Below are 26,461 nucleotides of genomic sequence, written 5' to 3'. Positions count from 1 at the left end.
TGTACAAGTTCATTCAGTGGAATGTTCCACACTACACCAGTTACTATTTGAATTCATTGCCTTGGTTGAAAATTCCTCCACTGATTTGCACAGCAAACAAATATAGCACAGAGCTAACTAAGCTACCTAAGTTAACTGGGAACACAGCCATGTGTCTTTAGACTTTTTCTGACACAGTGAGGGATGAAATGAAGTGTACTTTGGGGAGCTGGTGGCCCTCAGGAGGGTTCAAGGTGTCAAAGTGTTCTATCAGTACTGCCTAATGAGTATTTCCAGGCGTGTCCCCGTGCAGCAGAGGCTCAAAGCTGGTGTAGTTGCTAGGGAGTGAAGTCTCATTCCCTGGCCAGAGAATACTGCACTTCTTCCTTGGCCTCTTGCTGCTCTTGTAATGTTCCTGTGTGCCAGAGTGGAGTCTGTCACTGTAGATCAGATTTCTGTGGATCTTCAGCATCTGTTATTTTCTCTGTCACAGGAGTGTGACATTCCTGTTGGCTATTTAAACCAGAATTGACAAGCTCCACCTACATATGTTTATTGTGGCAGCTTCCCATTTTCGTTTTTAAAATGTATGGAATTCATAGAAATGCATATACGGTGACACAATAATTTAAGTAAAAAAATTCAATACTCGCCAAATACATAACATATTGGAAATAAAACATGTTTAGTAAAGTTTTTGTCTTGTTAGCATCTAAGTGATTAAATGCATCTTTGGGAAATGTATTTCCATTATTATTCTGAAAGAAAAATTAGTTTTTGCAGGCATCAGCTAAAATAAAACTGGTATTGTTATTTTGCAAGTAACTCTGATTTTGCAATCTTTGCTTAGGGAGTATTTATTTGAGATTTTGAGAATCTGGAAATGAAAAAACTGCAAAATAAAACAATTCATTAAGAAGTGCTTGTGATTAGCATTTCTTACCCCTCTGTAGAAAACATACGCTGCTGCTGTTTGCTTTGCAAGTGAGTCTGTTCTTGGAGGAGCCTAAAAAATCTTAGTGTCACACAGAGACAGGGAAATAAAAGCTGTGAAGATGAGGGTGGGACAGAAATCCATTTATTGGCTACTCTAGACTTCTAACCTCTTTTTTCCCTTAATAAAAAGAAAAGTCTAATTTGAACATATCAGAAATACCTGAAAATATGTGTAGAAGGGCTGTGGATAGATCGATCCTGTTTGCTATATTACAGATAATTGATGCAGTTTATTACCTGCATGCTGTTTATTATCTGTGTAAATTATCTATGAAGGTCATAACTAAGAGAACTCATGATGATAAATTTTTCAATAAACCTCCATTTAAGGTGTATTCAAAAGAGTAACTTTTTATATTTTGAATGTTCAAAATGTGTTTCAAATAAATACAAATAACATCGCTCATGAAAATCTTTCATCTCACTAAATTAATAAGGAGTTTCTGACTTTCAAGTAGCTATTCAAGAATGCATCATCTTGTTTTCATAATCTTTTTTTCTGTTAGAAAAGTGGGTGTCATGTGAGTCATTTCTTTTTGAGTTGCATAAGCCAAAGACTTGTGTATGACAGCTGGCCAAATTAACTTCCCAATTAATATAAATACTCTAACACAAATAGCTACTTTCCTTAGAAAAAAAATTAAAAATCAAAAAATAAAGCCCCTTTCTATACAGTACATAATATGCACTCAGATAATAAGGGTACCAAAAATTACTACCTGGAGTGTGTTCAGATGTACAGAATTTCACCTGTGATCTAAAAAGATATATACTGTCTCAAACATTTAAATAAACAAGGTTTTCATCCAAGAAAGAGAAGACAAATTATACAAACAACCTTGGCAGAAAATTTTGAGTGGTCAAGGCTTGTTTTGAGATGAAAGCATTCAAAATGTTCCCAGAAAATAAAAGGTTTCCTGCAGCATTAAACACACGATTTTCACGATGATATGGCGAAGACACTTTATTGCAAAAATTTAGGGTTCTTAAACTGTTAGTTTGTTATGAGTTTACGTACATAAACACATTAGAAAGCCTGACTTCCTGAGGTAAAGAGTATATGCATGACAGTGCTGGAATGGCAGAGATTTCCCATCCTTCCCCTCAATTGGACGTGGCACTCAGTGCCATAGTTTAGCTGAGGTGGTGTTAGGGCGTGGTTTGGAGTTGGTGATCTTGGAGTTCTCTTCCAGCCCTGTGATTCTGTGATTCTGTAATGAGACGAACAGCAGCTGTCAGATTTTATGGATTGTTTCTTGACCAATAGCAGGTACCTTCACGATCTGTGGTTTATAGTGGATTTTTAACTTTCAACAGAAAACTTCCAGTAGGTATGTCAAATGAATCACAATGTTCAAGGCTTTCCTAGTGCTTCCAATGCAGATTAGAAAGAACTACAGGGAAAGAGGAAGCAAGTAAAAACTGTGAAATAGAACAACACAGTGCCCCAGAAGCAGCTTCAGAAGGAGTGGAAGGATGCCCTCCCACAGCTGCTGTCTATGCTCTGGGCAGTGCCACCCAGCACAGTGCCACACACACCCATGGGTTAACCTCTGATTCTAGCTCAAACTCTTGTCAGTGAGGTCCCCATCTGCAAACCTACTTTCCACCCAGTCAGTGTTGCAAGATTGACAGTATTTTCGCATCCTGGGTGAGAGACACTGCATTTGTCTTTGGTGAACTTCATGAGGTTTCTGTTTACGAGGTCTTCTCCAGCCTATCAACGTCTGTCTTCAAGACAGCCCTGTCCTCCAGCGTGCAGACTGCTCCTCCCACCTTGGTGTTATCTGCCGACTTGCTGAGGGTGTGTTCCACCCTGTCATCCAGGCCATCAATAGACATGTTAAACAGTTTTTACCCCAGCATCAATCCCTGCAGGACACCACTTATTACTAGACACCAACTTTACTACAAACTCCATGAGCTCATTTTTTCACCTGTGTTACAGTCTACCTATCTGGAACAAACCTCAGTTTGTCTTTAAAGATGCTGTCAGAGAATATGGCAAAAATCTTGCAAAAGTCAAGGTCAATGACATTTCCTGCTCTCCCACTGTTCATAAGGCCAGCCATTTCATCACAGAAGATACTCATGATAATCATTTTATTCATAAATCCATGATGGCCACTCACAGTCACTTTCAGGGGCTTCATGCCCTTGGAAATGGCTTCCAAGTTAATTTGCTCCATAACTTTCCAAGGAACTGACTGTGACTTGGGGCCAAGTGTCCTGTAGCTATTCCACAGATAGAGCTTCCTTTTTACACTTTTGAAAGTGCCTTTTTCTGGTCAGTGGGAAACTCCCCTGATCATCACGGCCTTTTCAAAGCTGATAGAGCCTAGTTTTGCAATAAAGTTGGCCAGTTCCCTCAGCATGCAGTCTGGACCTATGAATATCTTTACATCTAAAGTGCTTAAGTAGCCCATAACTCGATCCTCTTTTAGTATGGTAGTGTGTCTTTCCCTCAAAATCAGTCAGCAGAGATCCAGAGATGTCTGGGGAAGGACCTGCTCAGTAAAGACTGAGGTACTTACCTGCGGTTTTCATGCTCTTTTTCAACCACCCCATTCAGCAGTCAGTCACATTTTTCTGATCTTCATTTTGCTGATGAGGTACCTACAGAATTTTTTTTTTTACGTATCTCACCAGGTTTAAATCCAGCTGAGCTTTGGCTTTTCCCTGCATGCCTGGGCAATGCCTTTGCACTGCTCCCATGTAAGCTGTCCCAGCTTCCACCTTGTGTACACTTTAGTCTCAGTGATGTGCTCTGCTTTCAAGCAAGCTGGCTCCCAGGCATGCTGGCTAGATTCCCTGCTTAAACATAATCAGGAGTTTTGGACAAAAACCAAGTATTAACTTGTTATATACAAGCTTTCTGGTTATAAAACACGTAGATATTATCGACAGCTATTTTGAACAGCTATGATGTGCATGAGTCAAGAATATATCTCCTTTGTCTTCCAGATTCATCAATAAAAATAATTTTTAAAAAATGAAAATACCTATCTAAAATTTGTCTTCAGCCTAGATTGCTCATATTTATTTCTTACAACTAAATCCCTAAGAGTCTTTCCTGCTTCCCTTGTGTAGAGATGTATAGATAAAGTAACATGCCATCAGCCTGTGTAAGTAAAAGGTCATGGTAAGTCATCTAACAAGTAATACTCCTCTACAATAGTCAACTATTTTATTGACAATTGGAAACTCAAATTGCTTAATTGTTTTATCTTCATTAGTCATCTATTTAATTTTATTCTTGTCTTTTATTCTGACATATCTTCTATTTTACTACACCTCGTGTGTTTTATATATCTGGTATGTTCTAATACACCATAGTACAGATAAAAGAGTTGTGCTCATAAAAGCTATTTAGTCACTGATTGGTAGAATCATGCACATTTTTATGCTCCGTTACAACCATTGTAAGTCAAACATAAATTAGCTCTTCTCATTTAATGCTCTGACTGACATTTAAAATGAAAAAATCAGGAAGAAAGTTACAAAAAAAAAATCACAAAGCATTTTCTTACAAGGATGGGAAAAATCCATAGAAACCAAATCATATGAGTCATGAGATAATGCATAATTATCTTTCAGCTCTCTTATTGTCTGTGTTTATGGCATGAAGGTTTTCGACCCTATGAACTGTAAAACTCTTTAACCATGCACTCTGCCTTCCATCACTTCCTCACATCTCACAGACCGAGCAGGAGGAAGATGTGTCACTGTGAAAGCTACACAGGTAGCATTTAGGTAAGGACAGCAACTGGGAGGATTAATTTTTCATAAGTGATGTGTGGTGACTCAGTGCTTCTGTTTGGAACGACTCCACCTCTGAGATGAGAGAATAACAGAGAAACTGTCTCTCCATCCGAGTGCCCAGGGCACAAAGCTTCATAACCATGGCCAGACTTGCATTTTGCTTTTGGCTCTGCTGTGTTGCATTGACCCTAACCCTGACAGTCCTGGAGATGTGAAGAAATCTGTTTACCCTAACCACCCCATTCCCAACACTGCCAGCAATTTATGAATGTGTCAGATGTAATTTCTTCAAAAGGTACATAGGATGTGTGGGTTGCAAAATATTACAAAACCCAGATACTTTCACAATGTAAGCTTGTAGTTGCAAGTCAAGTCTGTGCCTGAGCTAAAAGACATATGGATGTAGCAGTCAGTCTTCTGAATCCCCTATGCTTATATCAAGGCAGGGTCACTGCCAGTCAGCCTAAAGATTAGTCATTTGGATTCCCAATGCAATCTGAGTGTGAATAGCAGATTTTTCTGTAAGTCAGACTGTTTAACAAGTTATGGACTCAAAACCTGCTCAAAGCCAATTGAAAGATTTTTTTTCTAGAATGCCTTAAATTTCCAGGAGAGCTAGCTTCGCTGTGTTAGCCGGCTGTACAAGTAATTCTTAAGGGTCCCTTTTCCCTACTCTTTTACAGGAAAGTTCCACTGACTTGAAGCTTCCAAACCAGTTTGTCATCTGTCTCAGTTCTGGTAACTAACTTAGTTCTAAGGGTCAGTCCAATGCAAGTAAAAACATTTCCCTGTAGAAGATAAAGAGAGGAGACACAAAGTTGCTGATATGGTGCCATCATTTTCTAGAACGATCATTGCTTGCGGTCTGTCCTACTAGACAAGGCCTTCTGTAAAGTTGTCATATGCTTATGCTCACCTCCGATGCTTCTTGTGCTTGTGGTGGTTGTTTCCATCTACACCACACTTTCAGAGATTACTGCATTTTCTCTTGACTGTTCAGGTGTGGCTAATAACAATAAACAGCATGTGGTAACAGAAAATTATCTAAATACTCCTTGTGCCTCAAGAGAGCTCTGGTTCTCCCCAGAAATTCTGTGTGTTCCACTGGATCATGAAATTCTTTGTGACACATGCAGATATTCTTTTGCTGGGTATTACATGAACTCCTTTAAATGAAACTGAACACGTGATTCACAATAAGAAAATGAAATTGGGCACATCTTCTTTGGTAATCAGAATGCATCTTTGAAGCTGATAAATAAGAAAAAAGGGCATAAGTGACCCTGAAAATTTTACACATGGTTGTTGTGTGTACCATGCCAGATTTCTGACTGTGAAGAAGATGAGTGAAAGAAGTTTCCTTTTTTTTTTTTGCATTTACTTCAATGTGGGTGACAGTATTTAGCTAACTTCTTTTCCCTAGTGAGGCCAGATCAAGCTGACACTTGTTTAATTTTAAAACATGAGTAACTAACTCTACTAGCTTCAGCACCACCAGGCATTACAAAAAACAGGGCTCTCACCAGCTTGTGGATGCTAACGTGGATCACCTTTGCAGCAGGTCCAAAATAACAGCCTAAAATCTGAGAACTGCTAAAGCAGACAGCATGATTTTTCAGTTTACATGACCATCAGCCTCAGGTGCTCAGGGCTTTCGTCTCAGCCTCCACTGCCCTGGTAAACCACTCATTGCATATGAGCAGTTTGTATAAAGAACCAATAGAAAACTATTGGCTTTATATTTAGTAAGAGTCCTTCCATGATCATTTATTTCCTGGGATGATCTTCCCATGGAAGCAAAGGAAGTCAGCACTGCAGGTGTAGTGTGAAGGCTATTTAAGGCTTTGGGAGAGGAGAGTAGTAATATAACAGCCCAAACCTGAGGTCAGTATAAGTTGCTGCAATACCACACCCAGTAGGCAAAATTTTACCTAAAATTACTTTCAACTATCATTAGACTTGTTAACCCTCATACTGATGGTTTCTCTCAAACACCAGCTGGCTTCTTTCTTTTTCATCCATCTGTAGAAATTATTCTGAGCTGTTAATACAATGAAACCAAACATGGTGAGGGGAATATTAGTGGTCTCAGGAATTCAAAAAACCCTCTCCTGTCTTAAAAGCTCCAGGCTGTTCTAGTGGTAGTGAAGAAGTGGTTTGGGTTTTGATTTGTTGTTTTTACAAGGCAGCCCACAATATTAAAAAAAGCAGATCCATCAGAGTCATAATGTATCCCTGTTGTAGTTTGCAGTATGCAAACAAGTAAAGCAATTGACCTAACAGTGCTCTTTCCATTTTATTCTAATTTTGATTTATAAGAACCAGCTGTTTTGGCTCCAAGGCACTGTTAGAAATTAATAAGCCATTTAGAAAACTTGAAATTATTACATGAAGCACAGAGCAGTAAAGGGACAGGAGTTTGGATCTGAAACACAAAGGGGTTTTAGATGCTTTAAATGAGAACTTACTCAACAGCACCATCTGAACCCCTCTTTGCTTCAGTGTCTTTTCTGCCCAAAAGACTGACTGTTTTGCTAGAATACATGGGTGCCTAGATTTCCTTCCTAAAGATCTTCATACAACCCCGTGTGGTGCTCAACACTTAAAACTCAGTAAGACTCACAAGAGTCTGTCCTCTCCCAGTCTTAATGCATGACCCATCTGAGAATCCTTCAAAAGCACTGTCAGTGGCTTTTTCCTAAGTCTTTTGTTATCTGTGCTCCTAGTCCAGATGGCCTCTTTCTTAGCTTACTGGTTTCTTTCAATCCTGATTTTAGGATCCACATAAGTACCTACAGGCTGAAACTGGGGCTAATGAAGAATTTGGAGAATTAAAATCAAGGCATAGGTAATCCCCACCAATGCTTTTATGTGTCCTAAAGTCTTTGAGCAGGTCTGTTTTTACCAGAAAATTCCTGGGGCACCTATAGTTCTTTGGCTTTTTTTTGTGGACTAAAGTGGACTTCTCATTACCTAAAACTGTTTGGATCCACCTTCTAGTAGGCTTTCCATCTAAGTCCCAGTCCAGTTTGCAAGTGCAGAAGATACTTACTAGAATCCTATCTTTATCTTACATCAAATATTATTAAAAGTTGCATTATGGAAAGTTCTTCTGTGGCTCTGACCTCTGATTTCTCAGACACCAGTAGTTTTCATGTCCAGACCATGCTTTTTTTTTTTTCTTCTTAATATTAAAAAAATATCGTTTTTTCATATTCTTACTCTTGATTTTCTTGCATAATTTGACCTTCAGGGAATGACTGGCAACTAGAAAACAATATTACCAGTATAAATATTTCTCATAAAATGGTGTCCTTTCTTCACTGCTTCATTTCCCTTTTACACCCTTCAGATTCATTATTTTCCCCCTTCTTGATTTTCCTTTAAATGCATCTTCCTGAAAACATAGCAACACTGCCAAAGGGATCCCTTGCTTTTCTTCACATTGCATCGTACTTATGATTTTAGGTATTCTCATGAAACAGATAGAATATTTGTGCTGAAGAGCAGAGACCAACAGAAACATTAATATCAGAACTGAGAACAGAAATATCATCAGAAATTAAATCTTCCTTTAAATGCTCTAAGTATGAGGAACAACACACTGAATGAGGGTGACAATTCCTGTTGTCTAACCATGCTGTAGACTTCCATGCAGGCTTTATTAAGTCCATTTTTGCTCCAACATCCAAGTTGTTCCAGTTTAGCTTTTAAAACTGAATGTGCTTTCTTACATGTTTATGTGACTGCAGTGCTCAGCTTCAGGCAGATGAGCAATGCTAATGCTACAAGGACAAAAAACATGTATGCAGGCAGAGAAGGTTAAAATTAGATGGGCTGCTTGCTACTTGTCACATGCTGTTTTAGATTGCATCGGCAGCTCCATGTATGTTATACTATAAAAAGATTAGTCAAAGCCAACTAAAGGAAAATATTGAAACTGGAACACACTGGAAAAAGAACACACAAAAGAAAACGAACACACAAAGGAAAAAGGAAAAAGAACTATGTACCATTAACAGTCCAAACCTTTATGCTCAAGCACATTTTCCTTAAATCTTTTTATTGGTGTTTTGCCCACTTTATTAATAAAGTTAGAGCATGTCTGGGGAAAAAAATTAGATTACAAAATTGCAGCATTTAATTATAGGTCAAAAAAAAAGTGAATATATTAGAGCACAATGCTTCCATGGAAGGATAAATAGTTAAAATTAGTGCGCATGATCTCCCATGGAAACCTATGTTTGAATCACTGATTCTAATAAAAGAGATGTGTGCAGTAAGTGATGTGCAGTGACATATGATTACATTAAACAGACACAGTAAATCTCTCACAGCAGCTGTACTTTATAACACTTGGAAGAAGCAAGAGGCCTTTTCAGTGAAGACTTTTCAGGTGATGACTTCATTTTTATTTGTTGCCCTTTATATAGCTTATGAGTGAAATGGTGATGAAAGAATCCTGAATAAATCCATTATTAAGTACCAGACTCAGGTCTGCTCAGAGAATTGGGAGGGACTGGGGCAAAATCTTGGCCTGGCAGAATTCTAGCTCCTTGATAAGGTTGATTTAGTTAGAAAGTAAAGTTAGATAGCTCCAAGTATTAGGGAAAACATTTCCCATTCTCATTCTATTAGTAAAAAAAAAAGCAACCAAAAAGTGTTTTGAGATGATAGTTTTGCCTAATTTTCTATCTTTCCTGAATTAAAAAGTCTAGCATGATATTGTGACTTTTGCAATATGCAGATTTTATTAACATTTGATTAACACATTAAAAAAAATTAAGAGTAACTTCTTGGATTATTTGATGATATTTCAGGAATCAGGTGTTAAAGTATCTGTGATAGTTACCTACAAGATTTTTTTAAATATTAATTTTCACTTCTTCAGGTTGCGTCAAATGTTTTAGTGAACAATTCTTTTGCCAAAGAGTTTTGGCCAAAAAAAGAGTGTTTTTTGATGTAAAAAACCCTAATAGTTAATTCAGGAATACAGAATCCCTTTGCATAAACATTTTTAAATAATTTGATATCTTGCTAACACTTTGTGGCTTTTCAAAACCATTCTTTCTTTAAGAATGTTTTCCATATTTTTCTTCCCACAAGGATGAATCAGTTATTTGAAAGAAACTGTTTTTTACTACATTTATAATTGGGCTACAAGTGAACTTTAGTTATACATTTAATTCTGGCTTCTTCCAGTAGGTGGAAATAGCCAGATATTTCTGTGTAAAGTCCACAATTAATCAGAAAGTATAGTCAGAAGAAAGGACCACTGTACTCAGTGTAGTGAAAATTCAGCTTCAAAATTGAAGATCAGATTTCAGTAAGTGAACAGATAAATAAATCAGTTGCATGTAAAACCAAAACAAAACTAATAAAGTGGGCTGGGAATCCATTATAGGCTGCACCAAATCCCATTATAAAAAGTTTCCCATGAATAAAAGTTGTAGGTCTTGCCTAGTTAAAGACTAAGTGCAAGACTGAAAAGGATTCACTGTGAGAAGAAGAAATTGTAAAAGGTCAGATGAGCATTGTTTTGAGGAAAAAAAGTTTTACTGAATTTGCATCATCTGACAGAAGAGACATGTTTTTTTTCTACAATGTTCAGATAGTGCAGGGAAATGGTAGAGGATATGACAGATTGCTCCCACTGCACTTTTTCTATGTTATGAAGCCAGATCCTTACTCACGTGGACTCTTTCATAGCTCAGGAGGAAGCTGCGGTCTAAAGATGAGTAAAAACATCTAACATAGACTCCAAAGTGAACCCCTTACATGCTGACTAGTTACTACCACTTAAATGGGCAATGAAAATAGTATGAAAATATACTTTTAGCCATAAATACATACAGCATTTTCCAAATAAAAAATAGTAAACTGTTACAGGGATTAGATTAATAAACAGAGAAATAATTTATGTCCTTTACCAGGGTACGGTGTACTCTTTCTAAAATATCCTGCCTTGAATAGTATACAGTTTCAGAAGCTTCAAACATGTCTAAACAAGAAATGGGAAATTTCCAAGATTTAGAAAGGGAAAAAGGTAAGAAGTTACTAAATAGTTATTGATTAACAAACTGATAACACAGTCTTCAGCTGCATATATCAGGTTTCCTTTTCACAATTCCATTACATAATCAAATCAACGTATCTTAAAATATTTGCATGGTCAAGATTAGCAGATGGCCATCTTTCTCTTCTCAAAAATGCCTTCAAAATCTGGTCTCTGAATAGCAGTTGGCAGAAAAAATATGCAGATGGCTGAAGCAACTTTAATATACATCCATAACTGCAACTGAATTAAATGGGATAGATGATTACTCATCATAATCACTGATGATTAATTACAAACAACAGACATTAAATTTATACATTTCATATGTTAGTTCTTCAATCAGACTGCTAAGACAGCTGGGCATTGAATAAAAAGATTAAAACTCAAATTAGGTATGCTGTTGGCAAAAACAAAACCAAGGAAAAAATCCATAACTAGTCAATCAGCTGCTCAATAAAATAGACATCTTTTGCACTGTAGCCTGAAGGTCAGTCGCCTGTGATTCTGATGGCATGTCAAGAAGAGTGATTTGCTTCAGCTGAAGAGAAATCTGTCCATAATTGAAATATAGCCAGTCTGCTTTAAATTTAGGTCCTTTTTTCCCCTCAGAAAAACAGGAGACAATCTGTATTGTGTACCCACAGGCATAATAAAGAACATGACAATTGAGCACACATCAGAGAGCTGAAATAGCTTTAAGCTACCAGTGCTTGGACTACAAAGGTATAGCAGTGGTTCCTGAGACCATTCAAAATGGTCATGGAGGCCATTAAATTACAAGTTGCATTCTAGACTGTTGTATCCTCTATAGCACTATGTCAACAGTGCAGAGCAAATAGACTTCTATCCTTTCCCTTGGCCTACTGGCCTCCACACCAATGTTACCTAATGCCATCACACATCCCCTTTAGGGTTCTCAGAATCCTCTTTTGGGCTCCTATTAGTGGTGTGAGTTTGTGTGTCCCTTTAATGTAATGGAGTTCTTCCCCAAAACTGCTGAACCTACACACAGATCAAACACAGCATCAGCATCTAGATGATGCTTCAGCAAAAATAATTTCCTTTTTTGATGAGAGGCTCACACTGTATTATCTACATCCTTACTGAAATACATGTTAATAGAGAACAGGGGAAAACATGAGGATAGAAAAACGTCTTTCACTAAACTTTTATCAGAGGAAGGTTCAAAAGAATATGCCACATTTCCTTTTTCAGTATGGATATTTTCTTTTCCCTTTAACAAGCAAATGTCAGTTATACTCATCAAAAAGGGACCTACTGTGTCATCACCACCTTGTTTATTCTATCAAGCAACTTATCCGTGGCATAGTAATTACTGTAGTCTCTGAACACAGCATCAGCAATGCCAGCTTTACCCTAGTGTGATAAACAGGACATTGATCACTGACACGAACCTCATGTGGTTCAAGTCCATTTCAAATGTTTACTCACAGCTTCCTGGTCACCAGCCTCTATGATTAATTCTATTGTTGTAACTACAGAAATTATACACTGCAGACCCTGAATATTTTGCAGCTAATAGTCCTATCCTGGTCCCATAGGATTCCTGAGTGAGTTTGATTATTTTTTCAGATAAAACTCTGAAAAGGCAGAGGAGTGGATTAAGATAGCACAGACAGGAGCTGCCAGCAGAAAAAGATAGCTGGGTTCAAAGAGCCATGGTACTTGCCTGTCTACTGACGACATATTCTTCCTATGGGAAAATCAAGTTTCAGTCATTGTAACACAATGAAACTGTTCTAAAGAGTAAAGAAGGCAAAGACTCAACTCTGCTTCAGGTTTGATCATGCTTTGGTTTTGTTTAATTGCAGTTTCTAGGCATACCTATTTTGAAATTATGTCTTTTTTAAGTATTTGAGACACAGTAAATTATCTTCACTTTCTCAGATTACTGTGTCTCATAGTCATTTTCTTTCTATTATTGTTTTCCATTGCCCATCAGTCCACTCAGACTTACAATAAAATTTCCTTGAGAAACTTCACTTGAGAAACATCAGGAAGATTGAATGTTCCCAACTATTCAAGAGAGTAAGATTAAACCATCTCCACTAGGCTGGTGTGACTCTAGGTTTGAAGGAAAATACCAAGTCACAGTTTCAAAAGCAGCTGTTTTCTTGAACCATTTTACTCTAAAATGCTGGATTGATGAGTTTGATATATGATTTCAGTGGATTGCGCCTGACTAACTGGACCCATGGCTTATAGCAATACTACATAAGAGTAATTGTACATAAATGACATATTTTCTGATGTACTTCTGTAGTGTTCCAATTTGTTCAACTGCCAGATGATAGAAAAGTAAAACTAGGGACCTGGAGGGGAGAAACTGAAATGTGTATTTAAATTGCTTGGACTGTATTATCATTCTGACATTTTAAGACAATGTATAATTGTGAAATCTGAATTTCATGAATGTTACAGGAGTTTTGCAATTTAATTTAATCTTTATGATTGGTGAAGGCAAGGCATGTTACCAAACACATTTATTTCTCAGTGATTTATATTTTGTGACTTCTCTACATAAAGAAGAGATATAAATCATGCTTACAGACCTGAAACAAAAATTCCTATGTTTGTCTTGAGAAAAAAATATACTTGAGGCTCTTTAACATCTAGACTTGTTTACAATGGCTCTTTATATTATCTCTTTTATATTATACCTTCATATAGTTTTGCCTCTGAAATTTATAATACATACAAATTTCCATTAAAAGTTTTATTAATAAGATAAGACAATATTTGTGATAGATAGCCAGTTTCAATAAAGAGCATTAATGCGTTTCTGCAAAAACAGATAGCAGTGATCAACTGTAATTTTAAAAATTATTAATTATATAATGTCAAGTTAACCATTGCCATCCAGAATTTTGAAGCAAGTACTCTATTAGGGAAGTGCACTGATTTAATTGCACTTTTTATACTCTTAGTCAAAATGTCAAAGGTATGCTCTGAATTGTATATTATCTGATGGCTTGATTACTTGCTTGTTAATAATTGTATCACTCATCTGGAATAAACTCTTCTGACATTTAGCTTTTCTGTTTGCTTTTTAAAGTGAGACATGATTTAGCTAAGGCAAAGAAAAGAACATGAAGTAGGATGCATATGGAATTAATTATTTACTGTGTAAAACTACATTTACATTTAACTGAGCTGGACCAGATCAGCTAGGGTTTTTAAACTCCTACTGGCTATGGATGTGGATGATGCCCTTTTTGGATTCATATGCCCTCTGCCTGCTATCTGCGCTTGCTCCCACTGCTGCTGATCTGCCAAGGGACCTCCTCACTTTTCCCTTGGAAGTTCCAGTTCAGCAATGACTGTTTGAATAATCAGGCTAACAGTGTAAGTCACTGCATTGTCTGGACCAAAAAAAGGATGAAATGCTAATAATGTATTACTTAAGTTAATACATGTCACTGTAGATGAGAAGTCCCCACAGGAGCTATTGCTGCAGAGCACAGCAATGTCTTACACAGAGAGGCTTTGGAAAGGATACATAACCACAGCTAAGTTTTTATGCAGTCTTCAGGGTTTAGTGTGGGCAGGTCATACTCCAGCTAAATTACACCTTTCAGTGATGATGTTCCCATCCAGACATAAAATGCTTTGGTCAGACAAACCCTGTCAACATTGTGCAAGAGCTAGGTGGGAGCTAGCTCTCAATGGAAGAGCAGAGCACAGATCCCAACATGCTCTGAGCTCTGCGCTGGATGGCTAACCATGCTGGATCCAAGTAACTTGAAGCTGCTTTGACCTGTCTGGGCTTGCTGTAGCTCAGAGAAACTGTGCTGCAGGCCTGCTGACAGCACAAAGAAAATTTGTTTGCAACAAATACTTTGTTTGGGGTAATATCTTCAACATAATAATCAGCCTGGAGAAGACAAGGCTCCAGGAGACTGATAGCAGCCTTCTAGTATCTAAAGGCAGCTTACCTACAAGAGAGCTAGAGAGGGACTTTTCACAAAGACATGTAATGATAAGACAAGGGGGAATGACTTTAAACTGAAAGTGGGTAGATTTAGATTAGCTATTAGAAGAAATTCTTTACTGTGAGTGTAGTAAGGCACTGGAACAGGCTGCCCAGAGAAGCTGTGGATGCCCCATCTCTGAAAGTATTCAGGGCCACGTTAGATGGGGCTTTGAACCACCTGGTCTAGTGGAAGGTGTTCCTGCCCATGGTCGGGTTCTTGGATCTAGATGATCTTTAAGGTCCCTTCCAACCCAAACAATTCTATGATTCTATATCAGTGCAATCCCATTTTGTGTTACAGAGTGGACTGTCAGTAATTATGGGGCCTGGATAGATAATTTTCCAAAACAGTTTCCTATCAGGTTACAAACAGACTGTATTCTAATAATTTCACTATTTAGTGGTTAATATTAGCAAATAGTTTCTATTTCCTAGCCAATTAGGGGGAAAACAAGTGATTCTAACACCCTATTTCCTGTCACTTAACTTGTTCCTGCATGGATGGACATGATAGAGGAGAAACATTGCCCTCATGTCCTCAAAAATATTATGTCTAATATATTATGTAGCAAATTATAAAAATTAATGAATTGTCTCAAGTAAGTAAATTGAGCATCTTCCAACTTTTATGTCATGCCTCACTTCCCACAAGATCTCACTAGATCAAGAATTCAAGTTTCACTGTGGCACATGCCATCCAAGTCCAAGGCTAGTGCAGAGCTCCTCACCACAGGACTGTGCCTCACAATCTGAAAGGTGGAGAACTAATGAGCTCTTTTCCAGTAATGTTTAGACACATCATAGTAAATTACTGCAATTTCAATATTTCCTATTGTTATCCTGAACACTATTTCAAGCAGACAACAGATGTGCTGATTCTCCTTCTCCAACAAGCTGATTCCACATTCATCCCTCTCCCATTGCAAGAGGCTGGTACTGCACTACCACAGCCTATTTGAACACCATCGATAATTTAAATGCAGTCAGAGCCAAGATAAGATAAGAAAATAGGTAGAGTCATGTTTCCAGTCCTGCTTTGCAAATCACAAAGTGGAATCTCTTGTCCAAAAGGGAAAAAAAGAGAGAGAGAAAAAAAAGAGTGAAAAACAGCAAAGCAATTAAAAGGAAAATGAAAAACTAGAACAGGAGCTGCCACATCCCAGAATTAATGTCTGAGTCTGTCTGAGTTCAAATGTCAAACTTGCTACTTGGATGGTATCTCAAAGGCGCTGTATATCACCTAGCAATTTGTGCACTGCTTCCTCCTGCCACTGCTTACCTTCTACCAAGAGCATGTCAGAAAATTAGGCCCAAGGTTTTACTTAGAGAAATACAGGAGGACGTATTTTAGAACAGATTGATGACAGACATCACTTAATATATTGCTGTGTCTTTTCATCTGTACTCAATGTATCAATGTTACCTTTTAAGAACTTGGATTAAACTTATCCAATATGGGTAAAAGCTATTGCCACTACTGTGATGCTTGAGGATTTTAAATTTTTTTTTTTGTTGCTGAAAATGTATGTACTTTTTGAATCCATAAAGTACACTTTTCCTGTTAATGGAGACTAACCTCCATATCAGAAGTAAGTAAAAATATGCTTTGGTCACAATCCATAAGAAAACAAATACGACGACTAAAATAACCCATAAAAAGTGACAAGAGAAATTTAGTGGATATAGGAATTTCTGTGTGTTTTATGTAAGAGTTTAACATACTCTAAGTAATAATACAAAACACATTCAGAAGACCTTTATCATGTATTAAAAACAAACTATATTCCTAGAAAATGATATCCCATAAAATATAGAACCATAGAATCACAGAATGGTGTAGGGAGGAAAAACCTCAAAGATTGTCTAGTTCCAATCCCCTTGCCATTCACGATCATCATAATCAAGCATTTTTTGCTGGACAGGACCTTAAAGCTCATCTAGCTCCTGGTGTGGACAGGGACATCTTTCACTTAGACCAGGTTGCTCAAAGATCCCTCCCATTTGGCCTTGAACACTTCCAGGGATGGGGCATTCACAATATGACTTCTGGCTCTTAAGCATGCTAAGAAAAATGTAATTTATAATGGAAAAGCTTATTATTCCCAACAGTCTGGATTTATTGTTAGGAGCCGCCAAATGGGAAGTCCAGCAGAGGCAAGGTTGGCTCAGTCCCACATCCCAAGGGGACTGCCAACAGTGGGGCTGAGCACATATATCCAAATGGCTTGTGCCAAGGCACTAAGGGGCCTGACTGTCCCTGCTCAGCCCCTGGAGTGCTCCCCACCTCCCCATGGCCGAGGCTCTTATGATACCCCTTGGAGGTGCCCAATGCCCAGGGCTGTCCCAGTGCACCCCAGCTGCCCTGCTCTGGCTGGGGTGTTGGAATGGGCTCTGGCTGCCAGGCCCTGCTGACAGACCTTGCAGGAAAGGTCTCCTGCTCCTAGGGGAACCCTCATGGGGACACCAAGGTGGGAGCTCCATTTCCATGACTAGATTGCGCATCGCCACCTGTGGTGGTTCCTCTGTGCCTCACCTGGTCCAATGAACCCTAAACAGCAGGTGTGGCACTGGGGAACCGCAGTGAGATGTGACTTGCTACAGATACCTCTGCAAGCCCCATTTTTTTCAGGGAGGGCTGTAACCCCACAACTACAATGACAAAGCTATTACAGCTCATTAACCATTGTGTTATTTTCAGTTATTCATGGGTCATTCATATTTTCATGGCACTATATGTGGGAATATTTAGATTATATCATGTTACCTGCAGCGTGGTCTCCTTTCCATTTTCCAGTAAGCATTAAACCTTGAGCCTTCTGTAGTTCTGTTGTGATTTAACCCCTGTCAGCAGCCAAGGCCCTCACAGCCACTCACTCACTTCCCCACCAGCAAGATCAGGGAGAGAACTGGAAAGGAAAAGGACAAGAAAATGAGAAAACCCATGGGTTGAGAGAAAACCAGTTTAATAGGGAAAGCAAAAGCCTCACACACAACTGAAGCAAAACAAGGAATTAATTCAGTGCTTCCCATGGGCAGGTAGGTGTTCAGTGATCTTCAGGAGAGCAGGGCCCCATCACATGTAACAGTGACTTGGGAAGACAAATGCCATGACTCCAAATGCTCCCCCCATCCTCCTTCTTCCTCCACTTTATGTACTAAGCACAAAGTCACATGGTCTGGAATGTCCCTTATGTCATTTTGGGTCACCTGTCCTGGCTGTGTCTCCTCCCAGCCTTCCATGCAGCCCCAACTTTCTCACCAGTGTGGCAATGTGAAAACCAGACAAGGCCTTGACTCTGTGCAAGCCCTGCTCAGCAATATCAAAAACATCTCTGTATTATCAACCATACGTTCAGCACAAATCCAAAACAGCCCCAAAGCATACAGTGCAATGAAAGTGAACTCCATCCCAGCTGAACTCAGCACAAGTTCAATCTCAAATTTTTTTTAAAAGCACACTGAAATTCTTGCTGCATGCTTCTTGGTATGCATGCACATTTACACATGATGACATGGCATCAGGGGTGAAAAACTAAGGAACTGGTACTTGTGTGTGCATTTCACTAACTTAGTTTCACTATGTGAAATGCCAAGGTGCTCTAGCTGGCACTACTGCCATTTTCACTCTCATATTGTCTGGTACCTTTTCTGATCTTTTTGTCCTGTCTTACCTCGTGGTTTTGCTCATGAAGTCTTGACAATCTCACCTTCTACTTACAGTACATAATTTTTGTGGCTTTTCCATTACAGATGTAAGCTGGAAGAAGTGATTTCTAAAGGTTCCAAACCTGGGGAAAAAGGTTAATATGGCAACAGTTTATTTTGGTAAAACCTCAGCCTTTTTTAAAGCTCAGTATTGGTAATTTGAAGAACTTGTATTTCAGGAGTGAAAACAAGGGGTTTCTGCTTTCCTTCCTAACCAAGGGGTTTCTGCTTTCCTTCCTAACCATTTCCATATATAACGGGTAATAAGGAGGCTGAGAGGTATAGGAACCATGAGGTAAATTTTTCATCGTCATGGAAGAAACCATAGCACTCAGTCCATTTACAAGGAGTAGATATCAAAAAACGAATTGAACAGGTAACAGGGGCAGGAGAGAGGAAACACCTTACAGAAGAATGAAATTTCTGCTAATGATTGCAGGCCATAAACATTTGGGTGTCTGTTCTCCTCTGTTTTGTAAACCTTGTGTTCTTGGTCACCTCACTCCAAAGTGAAGAGGACCTTACACAGTAGGACTAGGGAGGGCATCAGCTCTAAAGAGAAGGTGATTGAAAACCTTCTCCCATTCCCTCTCTTTCCTTCCTTTGTTCCTTTCTCCCTTTCTTCCTCAGAAGACTTTTTTTTGCTCTATCTGAGTGAGGTTCTGATAACTGGCCTCACCCTCAGAATTGAACTGATAATGCATGCTAAGAGTCATTTAATACTAATTGCAGATTATTTAAGGCATAAAGGCCTGATCCACCGCAGAAGCATCACATAATTAATGCAAGTGCAGTGATTGATATCTGCACACTGTTTCTGCATTTGGCTGTACAAGCAATTCAGTCAAGAGAGTACATTTTCTCTAACCCTTGGTATCACCACTCATTCCTCCATGGAATGCTCTCAGCCAGTGTATAGTGAGCATTAAAATATGAAACTTGGAAACATTTCCCAGAACAACTCAAGCTGATGTGGCAGAGGAGGCATACTGAAGGTTTGTATTCTTCTCCATTTCATTCCTTTCTTTTGGAAATAGCACAGTGAAAATGGGACAAGTGGCAGTGGAGAAATGAAATTTCTGCAATGCTGAAACTTTCAGGGATTTAAAACATTGTGCCATCGCTGCTCAGAATTGTATTGCTTTCACTCTGGAGCTTGGCAAAACAGAATGAAATGAATTGGCCAAGAATTGAGTGTTGGCAATTCAATCGTTGGCCCAGCAGTCACAGATGTTTTTGAGGCAGCTCATGCTGTGCTGTTCACCAGTGTAGTCAAAACTTGAAATATTCCCCAAACAGTTGTCTTTAACTGGGCTTAAATGGATGGGTTATGGACTGAATGCATATGCATCACCAGATATGAAACAAGCAAGCACAAAATAGAAAAACCCTTCAGAATCTCGGGGGCTATTGTTTTGTGTTAAGGGATTCATGGAATACAGAATCCTTTCAATATCCAGAGGTCTGTTATTAGGTTCATGCCAATACTTTGTTCTCTCTTTGCAGCGTCATAAATGATGTGTCATGCCAACCCTGATTCTAGGCAACCCAAAAAGCCATCTGCTGCCTTGATTGCAGACGCCTTGTCATGACATATGCCAGCAGGGCAAGTGGCAGCATAATGGTGCTCAGAGTACCATGCTGGAATGTGATCCTGGACTACTGACAACAAAATGGAGCTGTTTGCTTTCTTGTTTGGATACTGGGATGTTTTCCTCTTGACAATATCTTAGTGAAGAAAGAAACAGCTTTGCAGTGACCAAATACTTAAGGTCAAACATGCATTGTCTGTCTCAGCAAAGATGATAAGGAACACATGTAGGTATTTAAATTCCCAGTCTTATCAGTAATGTTAAAACTCATTAAATGATCTTATAGTTCACTGGTGCACTTGTCTTTTATTTAAATTCAGGATTTTTGCAGGCATCCAATGTGAGTGAATAGCTGCCTGAGTGTGGTGAAAAATTAAAATGTTGCATTTAACTTCATCACATCCTGATTTTACATTATTTTACCTTATTCTTCAAAGAATATCACTCCTGTTGAAGGAATAAATCCTGTTGTACATGAACCTGATAGGGGAAAAAAGGGTTTTGTAAGGTATAATGTAATTCTCTGCTTGCAGTACACAGCAATAACTGTGTAATGACAGAGAAGTAATGACTTTTATCTAAAAAAGAATCCATTGGGCTAGCTGAATCTTTGAGACAGTAAACTTTGCATATTGTGAAATTTTGTAATAAAATTGTTTTCAACAGGAAAGCAAGTAGAAAGTTGATTATTAATTATCTGTACATTACTTTTCAAAATCATGCATGAATGTAATGACAGGGTCCCAGCAGCAAGAGCAGTGTTTTAAATCCTTTTCAATAGGCTGCAACTTCATAAATACTGTGATGTTCAGATATGAACATGGAGGAAAGATCTTCCTGAAGAAAGAAACCGCCCACCTGTGCAGGCAAAACCTTCCCATCTCTTATCATATAACTAGATATATACTATTGCATTCAACCACTGTCTACTGCTAGTTTGAAGGAAGGTTTTTCCCATCACTGCAAACAGAATAAGAGCACGAGCAAGGAATAAAGACTAAGCGGAACTGGCCTCTAGCAGGGGAAAAACATCCTCTGAGCACTGCTGCTGAAGCAAGGGATTGTGTGACAAAACCCACCCACAAATTTTACATTCTTTGTGCAAAAGAGATATAGGTGAGCCTATCATACTCCATGGTGGTGATCACTTTTTTCTTCTCCCTCAAACTCACTCATTCTTCCTTGTCCAAATTGTGGAAAAGATAATTTGAACTAAGCATGATCTGATCAGCCAGTATGCGGGGCCACATGAAAGGGGAGGTTGTGACTTATCTTTGTACACACCCCAGTTTTGAACATGTACCCATCATTAAAGGAGGCTCGTTGCTCCCAGCACTGTAAAGCCTGTGGCCTGGTCCAGGTTGGTGAGGCTGTATGGGGTTTCTAAAGGCAGATCTATCGGCAGCAGTCCTGAGGGTGACACATTTGTGTTAACTCAAAGCACAGTGAATTAAGTCTCATCAGTGCTAGTTCAGAGCTCTGCACCACAGAGCATTAAGTAGTAGAGCTGTACCTATGTGTTTATCGATCTTCTCATACTTTGCATCCTCTTTACCAAATTCTTTCACTCATGTCTAGCTATCTTAACACCATGATAAGCCCCCCAGTGTGTAGACCTAATACTGGACAATTCAATGTTGCACTTCGAAGAATTAAAAACATGTTGTATCTTGGGGTCATTTTCCAGCTAAGTAGTTGCATGGTATTACTCCTCAGCACCTATACCAGTGCACAGGATGGATGTGCAGCAACTTGTGCAAAACCATCATTTTTATCTGACTTTAGCAACAGTTAATTTGATTTAGCAGTGATGGGATAAGCTCTTTCAGTGTCTGCCTTGCGTACACAATGGTAATGTATCTTTGCAGGCGTTCAGGAAAATCTCTGTTAATGCAGACTATCCTCTGAGATGTTAATGGCAGCTTGCTTTGGATTTGTACCAGCAATAAAGACAGACACCTGCTTCTCCCTCTGTTGTTCTGGATAGGGAATGGGATGGGGAGAGCCAAGGTTGCCCATTTCAGCTCCACCTGCTATGAAGAAAATATAAAGAGGTACTTAAACCCAATGTCTGGGCAATCACAAACAGGCAGAAAACCTGTTTTCAATTACTCTTACTGTCTTGACCAGACAGTAGTAAAGGCCATAATCTTGACTGGAACTCTTTTGTTTACCTGAAAAAGTATACTATTTTTTCCATACTACCACTTCAATATTCCAAAAGATCTGGCAGTTAAAAAAAACTGAATTAATGGATAAGTTTCTCCTGCTCTGTAGCTGTCTCAGCTTCTGGGTCTCATATTTCCCAGCCTATTGTTATAAGTCTAAGACCAGCAATGCAGCATTTCAAATCCCAGACAATGTGAGACTTCTAATTAAATAATAAGAATTTTGTAGCAGACATGGTAGATGACGAGGACCTTTCCTTCATTTTATTAGTGAGTTGCAAAATTAATTTTGTGTCAGAACTGGCTGAAGTAATACAGTAGCATAAAATTGAACAATAACCTCAAAAACACCTCTTTTTTCTGTATTTCTAAGGGCAGTATTTGTATGACTTTTGATTGTGAGTAGAATTTGTGATGCTTTTGCTCATCCTTCTTTATAGAATGAATATTACAGCTTTCCACTTTGGCAGATACCTAAACCAACTCATATGTGAGAGAGCTGAAGAGAAAAATTACTAAATATAATATCTAAATAGATAATATCTTCTTCTGTTGGCGATACAAGGGGGGCTACCCTGACACAGCATCAACTTTTTTCCCAAAACTTATACTCACTTTTCTCCAGGGCAACTAAAACCTAAAACACTTTCAGATTCACTGAAGATGAGATTACTTCAACAGTTAGAGAAATTTGGAATCATACTGACCGTAGTAATAATGAAAGTATTTGCCCTCAGATGCAACTTTTTTTTCACCTTGGAATGACATTTAATGCTATGCAAGAGCCAGAGACCGTCAGAATATTGTTTCTCATACATTAACTCTGAAAAAGACAGTAGTTTATTGCAAAAGCCCTTTATTTCCACTGAGTCTGTTCAAGTGCTTACCTGATATTAGAAAAATACAATGTCTCTTTGGACTTTGCTGTTTCAGGATGGCATTTGACCTATTTCAAATTGTTATGGTCATTAGGATCTTAAGATCTCAGCATTTCAGAAGTTCCTATCTAAGCAATTGTTTCTCTTTCAAGACAGTATTTTTTAAATCAAATATATAGGCACAGCTGTGGTAGGTTTAAACAAATGATCTGACAGTACTGAAATTGTGCAATATGATTTAAATTTTGCAGGGATGCATTTTTTTAACAATTGAGGTTGTAAACTTGACAGAAGCTTTGAAAAAATCAATGCAAGATCATCAGGAAGTCTTAGTGATTTTCATATTCTAACTAAATATAAAACACAACAATGTGAATAAAAAACAACACACAGCTGTTTGTATTAATACCTCCTACTAACATATTTCAAAATCAGCAATATCATAGATTTGAGATTACCTACATTACGTATTTTTGTACTCCCACACTTTAGAAACTTCATTGTTGACTGACACGAAAGAGGTACACAAAGTTTTTAAAACATTTCCACTAACAGGGGTCCATTTTCAGGAAATCAAGTAAATAAATGAAGCTTATGCTTTAAGTCACCTTCAAATCTCCACAAAGTCTTTTTATTCCCCCCACTTTCTTTTCTTTTTTTATGTGATTGTAATCACAATGGTGGGGATCTCTTGTGCCAGTCCTATAAAAGCCAGTGCAGGATTCATGTTCTTTAAGCTCTGGCCTCAGGGCATACATGACTGTTTACGTCCTTGACAAACACAAAAGAGCAAAGGAGTGAGCAAAACATAGTTGAATCCCAAAAGGTTTTTCTTCTCATTCCTTCAGTCTTGTTACACCACACTTCTATCTCTCTCTCTCTTTTCAATCTTATTATAAGACTGAGAGCTCATAATCAAACAGAAGATTGGGAAAGATACTGTACACGAAAGCAAATGATAAATAGCAACATAGAAAGTGGGGGAAAAGCATCTAGTTGAATATTTTAACTGTTGTTTTTAGGTTTGGTCTTAACAATTTTAGTTTGTATTTCAGAAGCAAAACCTTACAATACAACAAACAATACAACAATTTTAACTAATCTTAGAAATTATATCCAAATTGTGTAAAATAAATCAGGAGAAAGAAAGCACAGCTCCAGAGAAACTAGGTACACGACTGATAAAAATAAACTACCAGTAACCTCAGAAAAATGCAAGCAAATAACACAAGAGAGATAATACTCCAAAATATCACGGAATTGGAACTGGATATAAAGTTGTTTGTGGAAATCTCATTTTATACTGTGAAAACACAAATGAAAGAGTTGTGGGGCATTTGACTTGGATATTCAAACTGACCCATCAGTACATGCAGTGGTCTCGCTCCATCTGGCACCATCCAGTTTATACTTCAGATACTGTGTTTTCCTCAATATGAATCCTACAGAATATTGCAATGAGTTCAGAAACCATGAGTTAGCAAGTGAAGTTACCTTACAGGAAGAGCTGGTAACCTTAATCTTGTGAGGCTCAACATGATAAAGAGAGATTTCTGGTGGAAACATCAGTCCATGGTGCTATTCAGGGAAGCAGGCTGCCCAGAGAAGTGGTGGAACCACCATCCCTGGAAGTGTTCAAAAGACACCTAGATGCCGCACTTGGGGACATGTTTCAGTAGTGAACATGGCAGTCCTGAGTTAACAATTGGACTTGATGATTTTCAAGGCTTTTTCCAACCTTGACAATTCTATGATTCTATGATCTATGATACACAATGCACAGCGTAATAAGAGAACTGTTAATGTTAAGAGCAACTGAGGGTAAAGCAAAATGTGATTTCAGTACAAGAAAATACATAGTAACAAGGTCAGATCTGCTGGGCTATGGAATATCCTTCCAACAGCCAGGGCAGAAGGCTCCAAGGCAGAAATCACTCGACATATGACCTGACCAGTGCTGGGTGTTAGCAGGACCAGGCCCTGGGCATCACTGAGAGGAGGGGCAAATGTCAATGTGGGTGCAGCTGTGGCCAGAGGCACACCCCTCCTATGACAGGGCAGGGGAACAACCTGGAGAAAACTATTTTCAGAGACTCCATAGAAGAGTGCACCCACACCCTGCAAACAGGGCACTTTTTTCTCTCATCACTGCCTATGAGAACTTGCTCAAAAAGTATTGCTATTGCACTGGGGAAAGTGTAATTAGTTTATATTGCTGCCTTTCCAAAAAGGGTGAGAATTGAAATAGTTAGATGTTGACATGATTATTAAGTATTATGGCATTGAGATATTTAGGTTTGATATATAGTAACTTGTTAAAGAGCAATGACAGTCAATGCAAAAGTATTTGCTGTAGCTTCTCTTAGCATTAGAGTTTTTAAACAAATCTTCAAGTAGATTACTTTCTTAAATCCTAGCTAAGGGACTCAGAATTATTTTTTTACATCTCCTTCCCTCACTGTCTTTCAGACGATGAACACTAATATAACATATGCCATGCCCTAGATACTTGCAGTTATTTCTTATGTAAAGAGACACAAAACCAAATGCAGTTTTCTCTGCAGAATCTGTCTTTCCCAGCATTTCTAACTGACTACTGGTGTTTTGTTCCAACATCCTATGGACTACATTTCTCCCACATCCTTGTTTCTTCTTTTTTTAAAAAGGGTAATTAACACACTGTATTTTAAATCCGGTTTTTTTCCCCCTGCAAACCTGCATTGCAGGCTTCTAGTGGGTTCTCTGCTTCCCTTTTTTCTTTTAAATGTAGTTCTACTTTTGGATCATTTCCTCTCCCTCTGCAACTACAACTTCTCAAGAATTTATTTCCTTGCATTAATTCTGTTCCCATCTTTACTTGCACACTTTCAACACCTAACCTGTGTCCATTCATTTAATCCCATCTCTACCCACTTCGACACTTTCTGAAGGTCCCTTATTTAAAGTCAAGGCATCTAAACGTAAATTTCTGTGGCTGTGTCTGAAACCACTGACTACAGCAATGGTGAGAAGGTTATCCTATAATTCTGTTAGCATGCTGTGTGTTAAAAAAGCCAGTTCCTTATTTTTGTATCAACCGAACACCATGCAAGCTAAAGGTGGCAACATCACTGTTCCCCATCTTGCGCAGCCTTTAGAGAGCCTCTGCTGACAAGAGGAAGCTGACCTTTTAAATTCTATTGCCATATTTTTGTATCTCTCATTTATCCTCTGTACGTGATTTGTTAATTTTCCCCCATTTGCTTTGCAATTCCCAAATGACCAAAAACCTACCATTATTTGCCATATGAGGAAAAGTAGATTTTAACCAATCTTCCATGAATCCTATA

At 38.4% G+C, this 26,461-nt stretch overlaps 1 long non-coding RNA gene across 4 annotated transcripts; it reads right to left on the bottom strand.

Annotated features, from left to right (window-relative positions):
* Window positions 1–1,931: 1,931 nt before the first annotated feature.
* On the bottom strand, window positions 1,932–26,461 carry LOC146440139 (uncharacterized). Of its 4 annotated transcripts, XR_014851051.1 has the most exons (5): window positions 20,510–20,579; window positions 18,461–18,577; window positions 17,554–17,695; window positions 3,510–3,591; window positions 1,932–2,186 (listed from the first exon to the last, which is right to left on the bottom strand). It is a non-coding gene; the product is annotated as an uncharacterized LOC146440139 (long non-coding RNA). The 4 variants fall into 4 exon arrangements; XR_014851049.1 differs by lacking the exon at window positions 20,510–20,579 and adding an exon at window positions 24,493–26,461 and having other exon boundaries at window positions 1,932–3,591; XR_014851050.1 differs by lacking the exon at window positions 20,510–20,579 and adding an exon at window positions 23,142–23,204 and having other exon boundaries at window positions 1,932–3,591.

This window comes from Lichenostomus cassidix, chromosome 3, assembly GCF_008360975.1.
Source record: "Lichenostomus cassidix isolate B80296 chromosome 3, HeHo_3.0, whole genome shotgun sequence".
NCBI classification, from domain to species: Eukaryota; Metazoa; Chordata; class Aves; order Passeriformes; family Meliphagidae; genus Lichenostomus; species Lichenostomus cassidix.
The sequence above is the reverse complement of the archived record's forward strand: the minus strand, read 5'-3'. Positions and strand labels throughout refer to the sequence as shown.